Source organism: Triturus cristatus, chromosome 1_1 (genome assembly GCF_964204655.1).
Source record: "Triturus cristatus chromosome 1_1, aTriCri1.1, whole genome shotgun sequence".
Lineage (NCBI taxonomy): Eukaryota > Metazoa > Chordata > Amphibia > Caudata > Salamandridae > Triturus > Triturus cristatus.
In genome coordinates, this window is record NC_140579.1 from 1,114,793,141 (window position 1) to 1,114,809,337 (window position 16,197).

At 57.9% G+C, this 16,197-nt stretch overlaps 1 protein-coding gene across 3 annotated transcripts in view; it reads left to right on the top strand.

The window, feature by feature from the left end:
* LOC146871696 (uncharacterized) overlaps positions 1-16,197 on the top strand; it is a 683,863-nt gene that overhangs the window by 277,070 nt on the left and 390,596 nt on the right. The window lies entirely within an intron of this gene.

Below are 16,197 nucleotides of genomic sequence, written 5' to 3' on the forward strand. Positions count from 1 at the left end.
TTTGCAGGGTCATCCCTAAACTTTTTGCCTTCATCCTGCATTTTTTCTGACCTGTTGTTGGCTGTTTTATGACTCTGGGCACCTTACCACTGTTCAGTGCTAAAGTGCATATGCTCTCCCCATTGTAAAATGTATATGTTGGTTGGATTCCATGATTGGCATATTTGGTTTACTATCAGACCCCAGTAAAGTGCACCAGGAGTGCCAGGGTGTGTAAATGCAAATGCTGCTGGTGGGCTTGCAGCACTGGTTGTGCCACCCACAGAAGCGGCCGGGTAAAATATGTCTATGTCTGCCATTGCAGAACCTGCGTGCAGTCTGGTACTGACATGCTGACTGGGCAAGTGCACACACCTGCCAGTCCCTAAACCTTCCCTTAACTTCATGTTAGTCACCCCTATGGTAGGCCCAAGGGCAGGGTGCATTGTAGCATAAGGTAGGACAAGCCCTGATGTGTGTGGCATGTCCTAATAGTGAACTACAGCCATTTTCGTTTTTCACTATTGTAAGGCTACCCTGTTCTCATAGGCCAGAATGGGCTGTTAAGATTGTTACATCCTATGATCCTAACAGGCCCAGGGAACATGGTAGAAAATCGAGTTTAGTATGCCTGAACTCAGAATAATCAGGTACATCTTTTAGTAAGGTTTATTTTAATATTCTGCGTTTGCAAATGCCACTTTTAAAAAGTTGTCATTTGCTTGCCTAACCATTTCAGCCCGCCTCTTCGTGATGTGTATCTGCTGTCTGGCTTGTGTGAGTGACAGGGCTGGGGACACCCAGATGGGCAGGGCTAGGTAGCCTGGTGGTGAATAGGAAGATTGACAGATAGATGGGTGGGAGGAGTACACCTGGACTCTGAATAGGGCTGTGCTCTGCCACCACAATGCTGGCTCCGCCCCCTGTGGAGTGTTCGATGGCTCTGCCCTGCATCCTGAAAGAAGAAGCCTGCATCGCATCAACAAAGTGCTCCAGAACCGGACTGAACAATGCAAGGGCCCCCCTGGCCTCAGAGAACAAAGGATTGGTGGTATAAATGTAGGAGCTCTGCTCCTAAGAAACTAGATCCTGTCCTGCCAAGAAGAAACCTCTGTCCGACCTGAAGAAACTGGAAAAGCTGCATGGAGGAGTACTGTCCCTGACCTGGGGGATTGGCCTGCAGTGGTTGCCTTGCTGCTGAAGAAGAGGAAGAAAAGACTCAAGAAACTTTTATTTGACTTGTGCTGAGAGATCTCCAAGGGCTTGTGAGTGAGCTTGCCCCCTGAACGAAGTCCCAGGACCAGGGGACTTCACCGCCGTGAGATCGCCATGGAAAACAGACCGTTTTCCCCGCATCTTCGACTCAAACTGCTGCGTATGTCTCGCTGATAGCAGCGTACCCCCTGAAAGCTGGTATCCCGCTGTCCGGCCCGAACAACTTGACTAAGGACCCTCTATGAGCCGTAGCTCGCACCGCAAAGGAAGGTATCGTCCGGCCTGAGCAACGCGACTAACAGGCACCTACGAGCCGTAGCTCGCACCGTAACGGAAGGACTGCGAACCGTCCTTGCTACTATCCCCTACGAACCGTACTGCCGGCGTACGCTCCTATCCCCTGCTTTGGAAAAGCTGCGGTGCGTACGGTAGTTGCGTACGTCTCCCCTGTGCAGAGCGTACTGTTCGCTTGTATCTAGCACTTCGAATCAAGATTGCCGATTTCATGGTACGGCGCGAACGCCGTGACGAACATTGAAAGCACCGTACCTACGCACCGTGCCCTGAAGCCCTGCACGCCCAAGGTCTAACGTACCATAGTACGCATCGCACCAGGAGGACAACGCACCGTACATCACGCTTGATGTCAGCGCAGCGTCCGTGACGAACTCACCAAGTAAAGATACTGTGCCTGTTCGCACCGTAGGGTGTACGCTTCATCCCGAAGTGCCTACAGTGCGTGTGAGACCCGTTCCCAAGCAGTTTTTACCGCGTACGAAGCGTACGGACAGGAATGAAGCGCACAGAACTTTAAAACTACGCTAAAACCAACAACTCTTTGTTTAATAAGTATTGTGGGCCGTTTAAACGTTATCTGGTCTTGTGCTAAGCCTAAACTATATATATAAAGTGTTATTTTTCTATATATCCCAGTGTGGAGTCCATTTGTGGGGTTGTAACTGAGTTACTGTGTGTGTGTTCACAAATGCTTAACCTGAACGCTCTGAGATAGGCCTTGTCTGTTCGCGCCAAGCTACCTAGAGGGTGAGCAGGGGTTATTGTTGGAGTGTACCCCCCTACCCTGACTGGAGTAAAGGTTCCCTGCTTGACACAAGTACCTACCTGTGCCAACCAGAGAACCCAGATTCTAACAATGCCCCGTCGTTGGAGTGGCCCGCTCCCTGGCAGGACCACTCAGTACTATTTGTCCAACGCCGCCACGGTCTGCACAACCCAAGCACCAACGGAGACCCCAGCCGTCTAAACTCACCGGCTCTCTTCTTCACCCGGTCCCTCTTCTGGGACCGGGGCTTCCTGCTAACGCCGCCTGTCTCGCGCTTCTCACGGGGCTCCCGAGGCTCCCAGCCACTCAAGGGAGCCCCGCTGGGACGCGAGGCAGCTCCCGGCATGGCTCTTCACCTGGGTCCTCTCCTGGGGCCCAGGACTTTTCTTCGCGTCGCCCGGTCCGCTCTCTCGGGACCGGGGCTTCTCCGTGGGCGGCAGCGGCGTGCACGGGACTTCCTTCTCGAAACCGGAAGTCCCGCCCGCCGTCAGGCATATCGTTGCCTGACTTCCGCCCGATCCGCGACTCGGGCCGCAGCGGTGATTCCAACGTGGCAAATAAGGGGTAGGCTCCCTCTGTGGGGAAACAAAGTCAACAAGCGGGGTGGGCACCCGCAAGGGCTCACATCAGTGGGGTGTGCACCCGCTTCAATCCATCCAGTAAACGAAGACGCAGGGAGGGCACCTGCGCGCCAAAAGCTAAAAATAAGCGGGGTGGGCACCCGCAAGGCCGGCATCACGGGGGAATCCCTCAGCTGGGGATTCCCTCTCTCTTCCGGGAAGCAGCGCAGTGCTGCAAGGCCTCAGCGCCCTTCCTAAAATAAAGGGCCAAATCAAGGCAAAAGCGCTCCCAGGCGCTAGAAGAATGCAAAAGTCCAGGAGTAAACAGAATAAGTCCTTTAGGAAGTAAGGGGCAATTCAGGGCAAGGCTTTCAGGGCAAGGACAGTCTCCCAGCTATCCTCAGGCCAGGCAGGAGGGTCCAAAAGAAGTCCTCCAGCATCCAGGGGCTGGGCAGGGCCCAGGGAGGCAAGCCTTCCCTTGGGCCCCAACAGCAGCACGCCCCTGGTAGATTCAAGTCAGAACAAGAACATTTTCATGGGGTAACAGCCCCTCTTTTATACACAAAATCCTTTGTCTCCAAAGGTGCAGGGAAGGGGCGAACCAGATGCAACTGGTTCCTGAGCACTTTGTTTTGCTCAGCCACTTTCCCTATTCACAGGATAGGCCAGGGACATCAGACGCACCACAGGGGGTGGAGCCAGCATTGTGGAGAGAAAGCCCAGCCCTATTCAGGTCCCAGGTGTACTCCTCTCTGCCATCAACATGCAGATCCCTCCATTCACCACCGGGGCAGACCCATCCTGACTCCTGGAGCCAGGCACACCAGCCAATCACAAGCCAGACAGTCCCTTCATATTTATTACACAGATATGCCATGTTAGAAATGGGATTTCTGGTTGGCTAGGGCTTGCACCAAAGCCAGGCAGAAACCACCACTCTAGTCAGGGCTGGGGAGTTACACGCCAAAGATAACCCCTGCTCACCCTCTTGGTAGCTTGGCACGAGCAGTCAGGCTTATCCCGGAGGCAATGTGTAAAGCGTTTGCGCGCGCACCCAGCAACAACACCCAAGGCCCACCACAAAAGAAACTCCACACAAGGTATTATATAAAAATAGCCTTTGTATTATACCAAAACACATTAGATAATATTCACACAATTTACACTGTGCCAACTGGCACTGGGCAGAATTTTACAAGGGACTATTTACACGGGACAGGGCCACATGGGCCACTGTCAGAATCAGCACAAATCACCAATTGTACATGTAGAACATATACTCACTGTAGCATAAATTATCACTGTAGAGCACAACCAGTAACTACTGGCGCAATAATGACCTCAGCGTCATCACACTAGCATCAGGTATAAAACCTATCCTGTATACATCACAGGGGCATAAACACTTTATGCAATTTCTCATTAGTCTAACGCATTAGACCTAACCACCTAAGTATAACTACACTAGGGGCGTATATCGCACAGGGAAGTATTATCTCCCTAACAGAAACCTAAACAGGTAAAACAACCTCCTAGGCAGACATCCTATCTAGAGGTATAAAATACAGGGTGCGCAAAACATACTATACACCGTACATTTCCTAACACCATAAGCATCAATATATGCATAAAGGAAGTGCACATTGCGCAAAAGTATACCTGTTAAAAATGACATGTACCCTAGGTGAGGGCACAACACAAGAAAACGGTCCCCAGGCCAACTTGGCCTTTCAGGGGCTCAAACGCCCTTTGTCCACAAAGTCAGGGCTGGACTGAGCACGCAGTCAAGGCAAAGCGCAAAGGGCTACAACCTAAACATTACAGCTGCCCACTAAGTGCTGGGCAGCTGTGGAAATGAGCCTGGGCACCACTGTGCCTTTAAAACAGTATGTCACATGTTGGAGCACACTAGCGCTCTAAACCAAACATGATGCCCGGCGTGGGAGCCTTCTCTGGCTCTAGATCGGCAGGGGAAACGTGCCCAACACAGCGTGGGAGCCTCGTGGGCTCAAACACCAATCTGCCCCCGGGACAACGTTGGAGCGGCCCGCTGCCTTCCGGGGCCGCTCTTATCACCAAAGGAATGCCCCCGTATGTTGGAGCCTCACTCGGGCTCTTAAACAAATATGCCCCCGCGTTGGAGCCTTACTCGGGCTCTTAAACAAATATGCCCCCCGCGTTGGAGCCGTCTAGGCTCTTAGACAACACATGCTGGCCCCGCCATTGGAGCGGCCCTCTGGCAGGCGGGGCCGCTCAAGTACCGTGCCTCCACTGGCACTCTCGGGGCTTCGGCAGCCTGGGGGGGACTCGGTCTCACCCCTCCCCGGACACCAAACACAGCCCCATTCACCGGGCTCTTCAGGCGCTGCTCCTGACACTCCGGCGGCGGCGGGGCTCTCTCCTCTGGTCGCGAGAACGGGGTGGGCTCCCGCCTCTCTTGCAGCAGCACTGCTTCTTTCACCCGGGCCCCCTCCTGGGACCCGAGACTTGAGACATACGCGGGGCTCCCTCAACTCACGGGAGCCCCGCGAGGCAGACACAGTCTTCCAGGACGCTTTCTCCCGGTAGGGGGAAATGACGGCGAGGCCCCGCCCCTGTCCCAAACCGACGTGCCTGGCTTCCGGTTTTCGATCGGGCCGGCGGCGGTGATCTTCTGGCGGCAATGCGGGGTGGGCACCCGCGTAATTAAAGATCAATAGGCGGCATACACAGCGGGGTGGGCACCCGCAAAGGAATATAAAGCGGGGTGGGCACCCGCAAATTAAAATATAATGCGGGGTAGGCACCCTCAACTTAAGGTAAACAGAAGCGGGGTGACACCCGCAATTTAGAAGAAAGATGAAGCGGGGTGGGCTCCTGATCGGCAGCCATGACGGGGGAATCCCTCCAGTGGGGATTCCCTCAGGCAATAGGCAGCGGCATGCTGCAGAGCTCCAGTGCTCCTTCAGGAGCCCAATTTCAGCGCTCCCAGGCGCTAGAAGGCTGTATCAAGCCTTGGCAGAGTAAAAGGACCAGCAAAAAGGTCCAAAAGGTCCTGAAGGCGTCCAGGGGGCATGGTAGGGCCCATGGGCCAGCACACAGGACCCTCCAGCAGGGAGGTAGCCCCCATGGCGCTCCCTCTTGGGCCCCACCAGCAGCAAGCCCCCCTCTGTCAGGATCCAAAAAGAGAACATTTTGTAAGGGGACACAGCCCCTTTATATACACAGATCACCTTTGTTTCCAGGTGCAGGGAAGGGGCGAACCAGATGCAACTGGTTGTTGAGCACTTTGTTTTGCTCAGCCCTTCTCCCTATTCACAGAACAGGCCAGGGTCATCAGTCGCACCACAGGGGGTGGAGCCAGCATTGTGTGGGGAAAGCCCAGCCCTATTCAGGTCCCAGGTGTACTCCTCCCACCCATCTGGCTGCTGATCTCCCCTTTCACCACTGGGTGACTCCTCCAGACTCTGGGGATTCCCTAGCCCATCACATGACCTCAGCCAGCCAATCGCCAGACAAGGCACTCATCTCACACTGCACACAGAAATGCCAACTTCCAGAAGTGGCACTTCCACACTAGGTACATTGACGCCGCACACATCATCGCGCAGCATTTCATCACACGAGTCCGCACATACCAAACTCGGCCCCTGCACTCCCCACACATCAGGAACTAACATGGTCACAAAGATCCCCCATGCATTCCTATGCGAGGGCAGGTCAGTCTCACTCAATGTAACCCAGAGCGCACGCACTTTACACTGGGACACAGTGTTAAAGCGCCTAGAGGCCTAAATCCACTAATACACCATAGGGAAAAGGCTAGGATAAATGCAAAAAGTTCTAGGGGTGAACTTGCCAGAAGGGCCAAGTCCAACATGCCGGGTCCTAGAAGTGGCACTTCTACACTAGACACAGTAACGCCGCACACATCATTGCGCAGCATTCAATCTCACGAGTTCGCACATACCAAACTCGACCCTGCACTCCTCTCACATCAGGACTAAACACGGTCACTCAGATCTCCCATGCATTTCTATGGGAGGGCAGGTCAGTCTCACTAAAACATACAAACAGAGCGCACGCATTTTCCACTGGGACACAGTGTAAAAGCGCCTAGAGGCCTAAAACCACTAATACAACATAGGAAAAAGGCTAGGATAAATGCAAAAAGTTTTAGGGGGTGAACTTGCCAGAAGGGCCAAGTCCAACAGTACTGGTACAGCAGTGGGTGCAAGCTGAGGTGCACTGGCAGGGCTGTGCTCCGGTCTTGACACTGGAACAGCAGTGGCTGCAAGCTGAGGTGCACTGGCAGGCCGCTGCTCCAGTCTCAGTACTGGAAGAGCAGTGGGTGAGAGTGGAGGTGCACTGGCAGGGCTGTGCTCCGGTCTCAGTACCGGGATAGCAGTGGGTGCAAGCTGAGGTGCACTGGCAGGGCTGTAGTCCAGTCTCAGTACTGGGACAGCAGTGGGTGCAACCTGAGGTGCACTGGCAGGGCTGTGCTCCGGTCTCGGTACTAGGACAGCAGTGGGTGAAGCTGAGGTGCACTGGCAGGGCTGTGCTCGGGTCTCGGTACTGGAACAGCAGTGGGTGCAAGCTGAGGTGCACTGGTAGGGCTGAGCTCGGGTCTCCGTACTGGAACAGCAGTGGGTGGAAGCTGAGGTGCACTGGCAGGGCTGTGCTCCAGTCTTGGTACTGGGACAGCAGTGGGTGCAAGCTGAGGTGCACTGGCAGGGCTGTGCTCCGGTTTTGGTACGGGAACAGCAGTTGGTGCAAGCTGAGGTGCACTGGCAGGCCTGTGCTCCGGTCTTGGTACTGGAACAGCAGAGGGTGCAAACACAGGTGCACTGGCAGGGCTGTGCTTGGGTCTCGGTACTGGGACAGAAGTGGGTGCAAGCTGAGATACGCTGGCAGGGCTTTGCTCGGGTCTCAGTACTGGAAGAGCTTTGGGTGCGAGCCTAGGCGCACTGGCAGCGCTGTGCTTCGGTCTCGGTACTGGATCAGCAGTGGGTGTGAGATGAGGTGCACTGGCAGGGCTGTGCTCCGGTCTCAGTACTGGTTCAGCAGTGGGTGCAAGCTGAGGTGCACTGGTAGGGCTGTTCTCCGGTCTCAATACTGGAACAGAAGTGGGTGCAAGTAGAGGTGCACTGGCAGGGCTGTGCTCCGGTCTCAGGACGGGGACAGCAGTGGGTGCAAGCTGAGGTGCACTGGCAGGGCTGTGGTCCAGTCTCAGTACTGGGACAGCAGTGGGTGCAAGCTGAGGTGTACTGGCAGGGCTGTGCTCCAGTTCGGTATTGGGACAGCAGTGGGTGCAAGCTGAGGTGCACTGGCAGGTCTGTGCTCTGGTCTCAGTACTGGATCAGCAGTGGATGCAAGCTGAGGTGCACTGGCAGGGCTGTGCTCGGGTCTCAGTACTGGGACAGCAGTAGGTGCAAGCTGAGGTGCACTGGCAGGGCTGTGCTTCAGTTCGGTACTGGGACAGCAGTGGGTGCAAGCTGAGGTGCACTGGCAGGGCTGTGCTCCGGGCACGGTACTGGAACAGCCATGGGTGCAAGCTGAGGTGCACAGGCAGGGCTGTGCTCTGGTCTTGGTATTAGGACAGCAGTGGGTGCAAGCTGAGGTGCACTGGCAGGGCTGTGCTCCGGTTTTGGTACGGGAACAGCAGTTGGTGCAAGCTGAGGTGCACTGGCAGGCCTGTGCTCCGGTCTTGGTACTGGAACAGCAGAGGGTGCAAGCACAGGTGCACTGGCAGGGCTGTGCTTGGGTCTCGGTACTGGGACAGAAGTGGGTGCAAGCTGAGATACGCTGGCAGGGCTTTGCTCGGGTCTCAGTACTGGAAGAGCTTTTGGTGCGAGCCTAGGCGCTCTGGCAGCGCTGTGCTTCGGTCTCGGTACTGGATCAGCAGTGGGTGTGAGATGAGGTGCACTGGCAGGGCTGTGCTCCGGTCTCAGTACTGGTTCAGCAGTGGGTGCAAGCTGAGGTGCACTGGTAGGGCTGTTCTCCGGTCTCAATACTGGAACAGAAGTGGGTGCAAGTAGAGGTGCACTGGCAGGGCTGTGCTCCGGTCTCAGGACCGGGACAGCAGTGGGTGCAAGCTGAGGTGCACTGGCAGGGCTGTGGTCCAGTCTCAGTACTGGGACAGCAGTGGGTGCACGCTGAGGTGTACTGGCAGGGCTGTGCTCCAGTTCGGTATTGGGACAGCAGTGGGTGCAAGCTGAGGTGCACTGGCAGGTCTGTGCTCTGGTCTCAGTACTGGATCAGCAGTGGATGCAAGCTGAGGTGCACTGGCAGGGCTGTGCTCGGGTCTCAGTACTGGGACAGCAGTAGGTGCAAGCTGAGGTGCACTGGCAGGGCTGTGCTTCAGTTCGGTACTGGGACAGCAGTGGGTGCAAGCTGAGGTGCACTGGCAGGGCTGTGCTCCGGGCACGGTACTGGAACAGCCATGGGTGCAAGCTGAGGTGCACAGGCAGGGCTGTGCTCTGGTCTTGGTATTAGGACAGCAGTGGGTGCAAGCTGAGGTGCACTGGCAGGGCTGTGCTTCGGTCTCGGTAGAGGACCAGCAGTGGGTGCAAGCTGAGGTGCACTGGCAGGACTGTGCCCGGGTGTCAGTACTGGATCAGCAGTGGATGCAAGCTGAGGTGCACTGGCAGAGCTGTGCTCCGGTCTCTTTACTGAAACAGCAGTGCGTGCAATATGAGGTGCACTGGCAGGGCTGTGCTCTGGTCTTGGTACTGGCAGAGCAGTGGGTGCAAGCTGAGGTGCACTGGCAGGGCTGTGCTTCGGTCTCAGTACTGGAACAGCAGTGGGTGCAAGCTGAGGTGCACTGGCAGGGCTGTGGTCCGGTCTGAGTACTGGGACAGCAGTGGGTGCAAGCTGAGGTGCACTGGCAGGGCTGTGCTCCGGTCTCGGTATTAGGACAGCAGTGGGTGCAAGCTGAGGTGCACTGGCAGGGCTGTGCTTGGGTCTCGGTACTGGAACAGCAGTGGGTGCAAGCTGAGGTGCACTGGCAGGGCTGTGCTCCGGTCTCGGCACTGGAACAGCAGTGGGTGCAAGCTGAGGTGCACTGGCAGGGCTGTGCTCGGGTCTCGGTACTGGAACAGCAGTGAGTGGAAGCTGAGGTGCACTGGAAGGGCTGTGCTCCGGTCTTGGTACTGGGACAGCAATGGGTGCAAGCTGTGGTGCACTGGCAGGGCTGTGCTCCGGTTTCGGTACGGGAACAGCAGTTGGTGCAAGCTGAGGTGCACTGGCAGGGCTGTGCTCCAGTCTTGGTACTGGAACAGCAGTGGGTGCAAGCTGAGGTGCACTGGTAGGGCTGTTCTCCGGTCTCGATACTGGAACAGCAGTGGGTGCAACTAGAGGTGCACTGGCAGGGCTGTGCTCCGGTCTCAGTACCGGGATAGCAGTGGGTGCAAGCTGAGGTGCACTGGCAGGGCTGTAGTCCAGTCTCAGTACTGGGACAGCAGTGGGTGCAACCTGAGGTGCACTGGCAGGGCTGTGGTCCGGTCTCGGTACTAGGACAGCAGTGGGTGAAGCTGAGGTGCACTGGCAGGGCTGTGCTCGGGTCTCGGTACTGGAACAGCAGTGGGTGCAAGCTGAGGTGTACTGGTAGGGCTGAGCTCGGGTCTCCGTACTGGAACAGCAGTGGGTGGAAGCTGAGGTGCACTGGCAGGGCTGTGCTCCAGTCTTGGTACTGGGACAGCAGTGGGTGCAAGCTGAGGTGCACTGACAGGGCTGTGCTCCGGTTTTGGTACAGGAACAGCAGTTGGTGCAAGCTGAGGTGCACTGGCAGGGCTGTGCTCCGGTCTTGGTACTGGAACAGCAGTGGGTGCAAGCACAGGTGCACTGGCAGGGCTGTGCTTGGGTCTCGGTACTGGGACAGAAGTGGGTGCAAGCTGAGATACGCTGGCAGGGCTTTGCTCGGGTCTCAGTACTGGAAGAGCTTTGGGTGCGAGCCTAGGCGCACTGGCAGCGCTGTGCTCCAGTCTCGGTACTGGATCAGCAGTGGGTGTGAGATGAGGTGCAGTGGCAGGGCTGTGCTCCGGTCTCGGTACTGGTTCAGCAGTGGGTGCAAGTAGAGGTGCACTGGCAGGGCTGTGCTCCGGTCTCAGGACCGGGACAGCAGTGGGTGCAAGCTGAGGTGCACTGGCAGGGCTGTGGTCCAGTCTCAGTACTGGGACAGTAGTGGGTGCAAGCTGAGGTGTACTGGCAGGGCTGTGCTCCAGTTCGGTATTGGGACAGCAGTGGGTGCAAGCTGAGGTGCACTGGCAGGTCTGTGCTCTGGTCTCAGTACTGGATCAGCAGTGGATGCAAGCTGAGGTGCACTGGCAGGGCTGTGCTCGGGTCTCAGTACTGGGACAGCAGTAGGTGCAAGCTGAGGTGCACTGGCAGGGCTGTGCTTCATTTCGGTACTGGGACAGCAGTGTGTTGGACAGGCCACACGAAGGGCTTGCTCCCTCCCCGCACGACAGGGCCCGAGCTCCGGCCCACCAGGCATAACCCACGAAAAGCACCCGTACCCCGTCTCCCGACGGATCTTCTGCCCTCGGACCTCTACTCCTCACGGGGCCCAGCCCCACCGGCTTCCCCGGCCGGTTCAAGCCGCCATCTTGGGCCCTGCACCACGAGGCCGCGTGGCCTCGCCCCGACCCTAACCCCGGGCCTGACCGGCCCCGACATCCCGGCACCACCATCCACCCAGGAGGTGAGCGGACCACTTGGCAGGTCAATGGGAGGACGAAGTGTCAAGAGCTCTTCCCCCGCCAGGTGCCGATCGCCCCCAGCTCCCCCAGGCGCTGGCTCCACCCCCTGCTGGGTGTCTGGACACCTTCATCCCGGGCCCTCCGACCTCCAAGTGCGAGGGTCCGGACATCAAAGAGCGCCTGCCCTATAACTGGGGCAACTCCGGAGCAGGAAGGCAGTTGTATCCTGGAGTCGAGAGACACCGAGAGAACTCAGCCTTGACGGACTACTGGCGCTGCCGTAGCCCGCTCTTGTGAACCATCGTCCTGCCTGCTGGCGCTGCCGCGGCCTTCTACAACATCCATCCTCGTCGGGACCTGCTGGCGCTGCCGCGGCCCGTTGTAACGACCATCCTCGTCGGGACCTGCTGGCGCCGCCGCGGCCCGTTGTAACGACCATCCTCACCGGGACCTGCTGGCGCTGCCGCGGACCGTACATCGACCATCGTTCCGGGACCTGCTGGCGCTGCCGCGGCCCGCACCAACTAAGCTCGAGGATTGTGAGCTAATCATCATCTCATCCAAACTACCTGACTGGTAGACAGACTGTCCCGCTACCCCTTACCCTGCTTTGAGAGACTTGAATCGAGGGGACCCCTGAGTCCAGACCTCCTTGTACCATTCAACCGTACCTTAAGAAGTGCTTATAAAGAACACTGAACCTTATCCGTGTGTGGTATCTGTCTGTGGGGGGGGAAGTTACTGTTCTGTACGATCGCTGGAGACGGCTCTCCCCGGAGACCTCTCCCCCTGACCCCGGGCCGACCCTCCCGGTCCGTCTATCCTTTCTAACATTGGTGGCCAGTGGCGCGATCCGAATCAACGCGTAATCGTACAGAGAGTAGCTCACCCCACGACAACAACACGATGTCAGCCAAAGATAGCAACTCCACCGAGAAATTCCAAATGGAGAAATTAGAAGAATACAACCACCGCGAACTGAGACAATTCTGCATAGAACTTGGCATTGCTACCACCGGCCTGAGTACCAAAGAGGATCTAAAGCACGCCCTAGAGTCGTGGGCAGAAACTGGGGTCGCCGGACCCTCCGACCAAAGCAGCATCACACCAGAGGGGAACGCCACGGCTCCCGAGGAGCGGGGAACGGGCCTCTCGCAGGAGGAGATCCGGGAAAGAGAAAGAACCAGATTGCACGAGTTGGAAATGGCACGACTCAAGATGGATGGGGAACTCAAGTTAGCTGAACAGAAACTCAACCTCGAGCACATGCGGCTCCGAGATGAACGAGAAGAGAAGCAGAGACAGAGAGAGCTGGAGGAGAAAAAAATAACGCTCGAGCACGAGCGCAAACTGGCGGAAATAGAACTTCGGAAACAGAATAAAGAACTGGGGGTGCCTGAGCGACCACACACCCCGGGGCCAATCGAGAAAAAAGTCCACATCCCCAAGGATGTTGTCCGCGAGTATGTCCGAGAAGACGACATACAACAGTGGTTTAAAGCCTACGAGATCGCCATGACCTCCCACCGGATCGACCGGAGTGATTGGGGAGCCGGACTCTGGGGGAGGTTTATCAACGAGGGGCGCGATGCCCTACTGCAGCTCCCAGATCACCAAATGTCGTCCTACGACCACATGAAGGCTGCCCTCCTCACCCGCTACGGCCTCACACCCGAGATGTACCGCCAGAGGTTCAGAGATTGCACCCGGATCCCAGGTACAACTTGGGTAGAATACGTGAACTATTTCAGCCGTGCCTTCGAGGGTTGGATAAAGGGGAGCCAGGTCACCACCTACGAACAACTCTTTAACCTGATGGTATGGGAGCACCTGTCGAACAACTGCTTCGTCGAGCTCAGGCAGCACCTCCTCGACAGTAAGCTGACTGACCCCCGGCAGCTCGCCGCCGAAGCTGACCGATGGGAAAGCACCCGAGTGGGCCGGAGGGGGCCACACGAACAGAACAGAAACAACCAAGGCCAGCACCGTCCTCGGGGAGGAGGAGGGGGCCAGGGGCGAGGGAGAGACGCCTTGCCCGCAACACCCGTGGCCAGCACCCCGGCTCCGGCCGGTCGGGGCAACCCCCGTGGCGTCCTGGGGTCCGAGCCAACGTCACGTGCCACCGATGCCAGCGAGTCGGCCACTACGCCAATGACCCGAGCTGCCCGCAGAACCAAACACCCAAGCCCCGCCAGGTAGCTGCCGCCGCCCTGGGGGAAGAGCGATCATTGGAGGAACCAGAGGAGTATGAGCCGGCCCAGCAAGAGTGGGAACCGGCCGCCATGGTCCTGGCGTGCTTAGGGGGAAGAGACATGGTCCCGCGGGCGCCCCTACCCGCTAACACCAGGAAATACGGTCAGTGGGTGACCATTAATGGACAGCGAGCCGAGGCCTTGCGTGACACAGGCGCCAGTGTGACGGCCGTCCGCTGTCACCTGGTGAAGCCCGAGCAGATCCTGCCGAACATTCTCTGCCCCGTCCGCTCGGCAGACAACTCTGAAAGTATGTGTCAAATGGCCTGCGTTCCATTCGAATGGGGAGGGGTCTCCGGCCTGTTGAAGGTGACGGTCCGGGACGATGCCCCCGTGGACTGCCTCCTGGGAAATGACCTCGAGAGTTCCCCGTGGGCCACCGTTGAGAGAAGAGAGCACCTGGGGATGCTGGGCCTCCCGGACTGGGCCTGCATAACCACCCGGTCCATGGCCGCCCGTGCCGTCCCTCGATCAGAAGAACCAGAATGGCCAGCACCTCCGCCCCCAGTCGCCCCAGTAGAAGACACCGACGAGGCCAGCCTCCCAGACCCGACGGCCGAAGGGGACGCGCAACCCCAGGACCTTCCTGACCTGGCTCAGTGGCGTCAAGAGGGGGGGCCCACCCAAGCACAGTTCCGCCAGGAACAAAAGACCTGTCCCTCCCTCGAGGGACTCCGCCAACAAGCCAGCGCCCAGAACGCAGGGGACTCCACCGGAACTCACTGGGTCTACTGGGATAACGACCTGCTATACAGCGAGCAAAGAATCGCCGAGCCGGGGGCCGGTCGAGTACTGGTGGTACCTCTCCGCTTCAGAGACTTTCTGCTCAACCTGGCCCACGATGTCCCCCTGGCTGGACACCTGGGCCAAGATAAAACGTACAGCCGCCTAGTGACCCACTTTTTCTGGCCGAAGATGAGGAATGACGTCCTGAACCACTGCCGATCTTGCCCCACATGCCAAGCCAGCGGGAAGAGTGGTCGGAAGCTGAAAGCCCCTCTGCAACCCTTCCCTGTGGTCACCACCCCGTTCGAGAGGGTGGGGATAGACATCGTGGGGCCTCTGGACCCCCGCACCGCACAAGGACACAGGTTCATCTTAGTACTGGTGGACCATGCCACCCGCTACCCCGAGGCGGTGCCCCTACGGACCGTGACAGCTCCGGTGGTTGGCCGGGCCCTGATGGGGATCTTCTCCCGGGTAGGCTTCCCCCGAGAAGTCGTCAGCGACCGAGGCACGAACTTTATATCCAAATACATGAAGTCCCTCTGGCAACAATGCGGGGTCACCTACAGATTCACGACCCCCTATCACCCCCAAGGGAACGGACTAGTGGAGCGTTTTAACCGCACCCTCAAGGGGATGATTGGGGGATTGGAAGAGCCCCTCCGTCGCCAGTGGGATGTACTACTCCCGTGCCTCCTCTTCGCCTACCGCGAAGTTCCCCAGAAGTCCCTCGGTTTTAGCCCTTTCGAACTCCTGTACGGACACCCTGTGCGAGGGCCCCTCAGCCTAGTAAAAGAAGGTTGGGAGATGGCCCCCCTAAAGACCCCTCCAGACGTCTTCAAATACCTCCTGGCCCTACGCAATCAGACCCGGCGCTTCAGAGAGATGGCCAAGGCGAACCTCGAGGCCAGCCAGGAGGACATGAAGAGGTGGTATGATCACAATGCCTCCTCCGTTGAGTTCGAGCCTGGACAACAAGTATGGGTGATGTCCCCCACCGAACCATGTGCCTTGCAAGATAAGTGGACGGGGCCCTTCAAAGTGGTCGAGCGCAAAAGCCCCGTCACTTACCTCATCGACCTGGGGACCTCCCGGAACCCCCTTCGGGTCCTCCACACCAACCGACTCAAACCACACTTTGTGCGCTCAGAACTCAGCCTCCTGATGGCTACGGACAGTGGGGCAGAGGAAGACTCCGAACCCCTCCCGGATCTTCTGAAGACTCAGGAGAAGGACGGCTCCGTGGACGGGGTCCGGCTCTCTGACACCCTCACTTCGGAGCAACGCCAGGGCTGCCGGAACCTCCTGCTGCAGTTCGCTACCCTGTTCTCCCTCACCCCCGGGGTCACCCCTTGGTGTTTGCACGACGTGGACACCGGGGACAGTCCCCCTGTCCGACACCGGGCCTACCGCGTACCAGATCGGGTACGGGCCTGCATACAGGAGGAGGTGGCCAAGATGCTCACAATCGGAGTCATCGAGCCCTCGGACAGTCCCTGGGCCAGTCCGGTTGTATTGGTCCCCAAAGCCGCTGCCCCCGGCACCGCACCTGAACTGAGATTCTGCGTCGACTACCGGGGCTTGAACGCTGTCACCCGGACCGACGCTCATCCGATCCCCCGAGCAGACGAGCTGATCGACCGGCTGGGGGCCGCCCGCTACCTCAGTATCTTCGACCTAACAGCGGGCTACTGGCAGATCGGCCTCACACCCAGGGCTCAGGA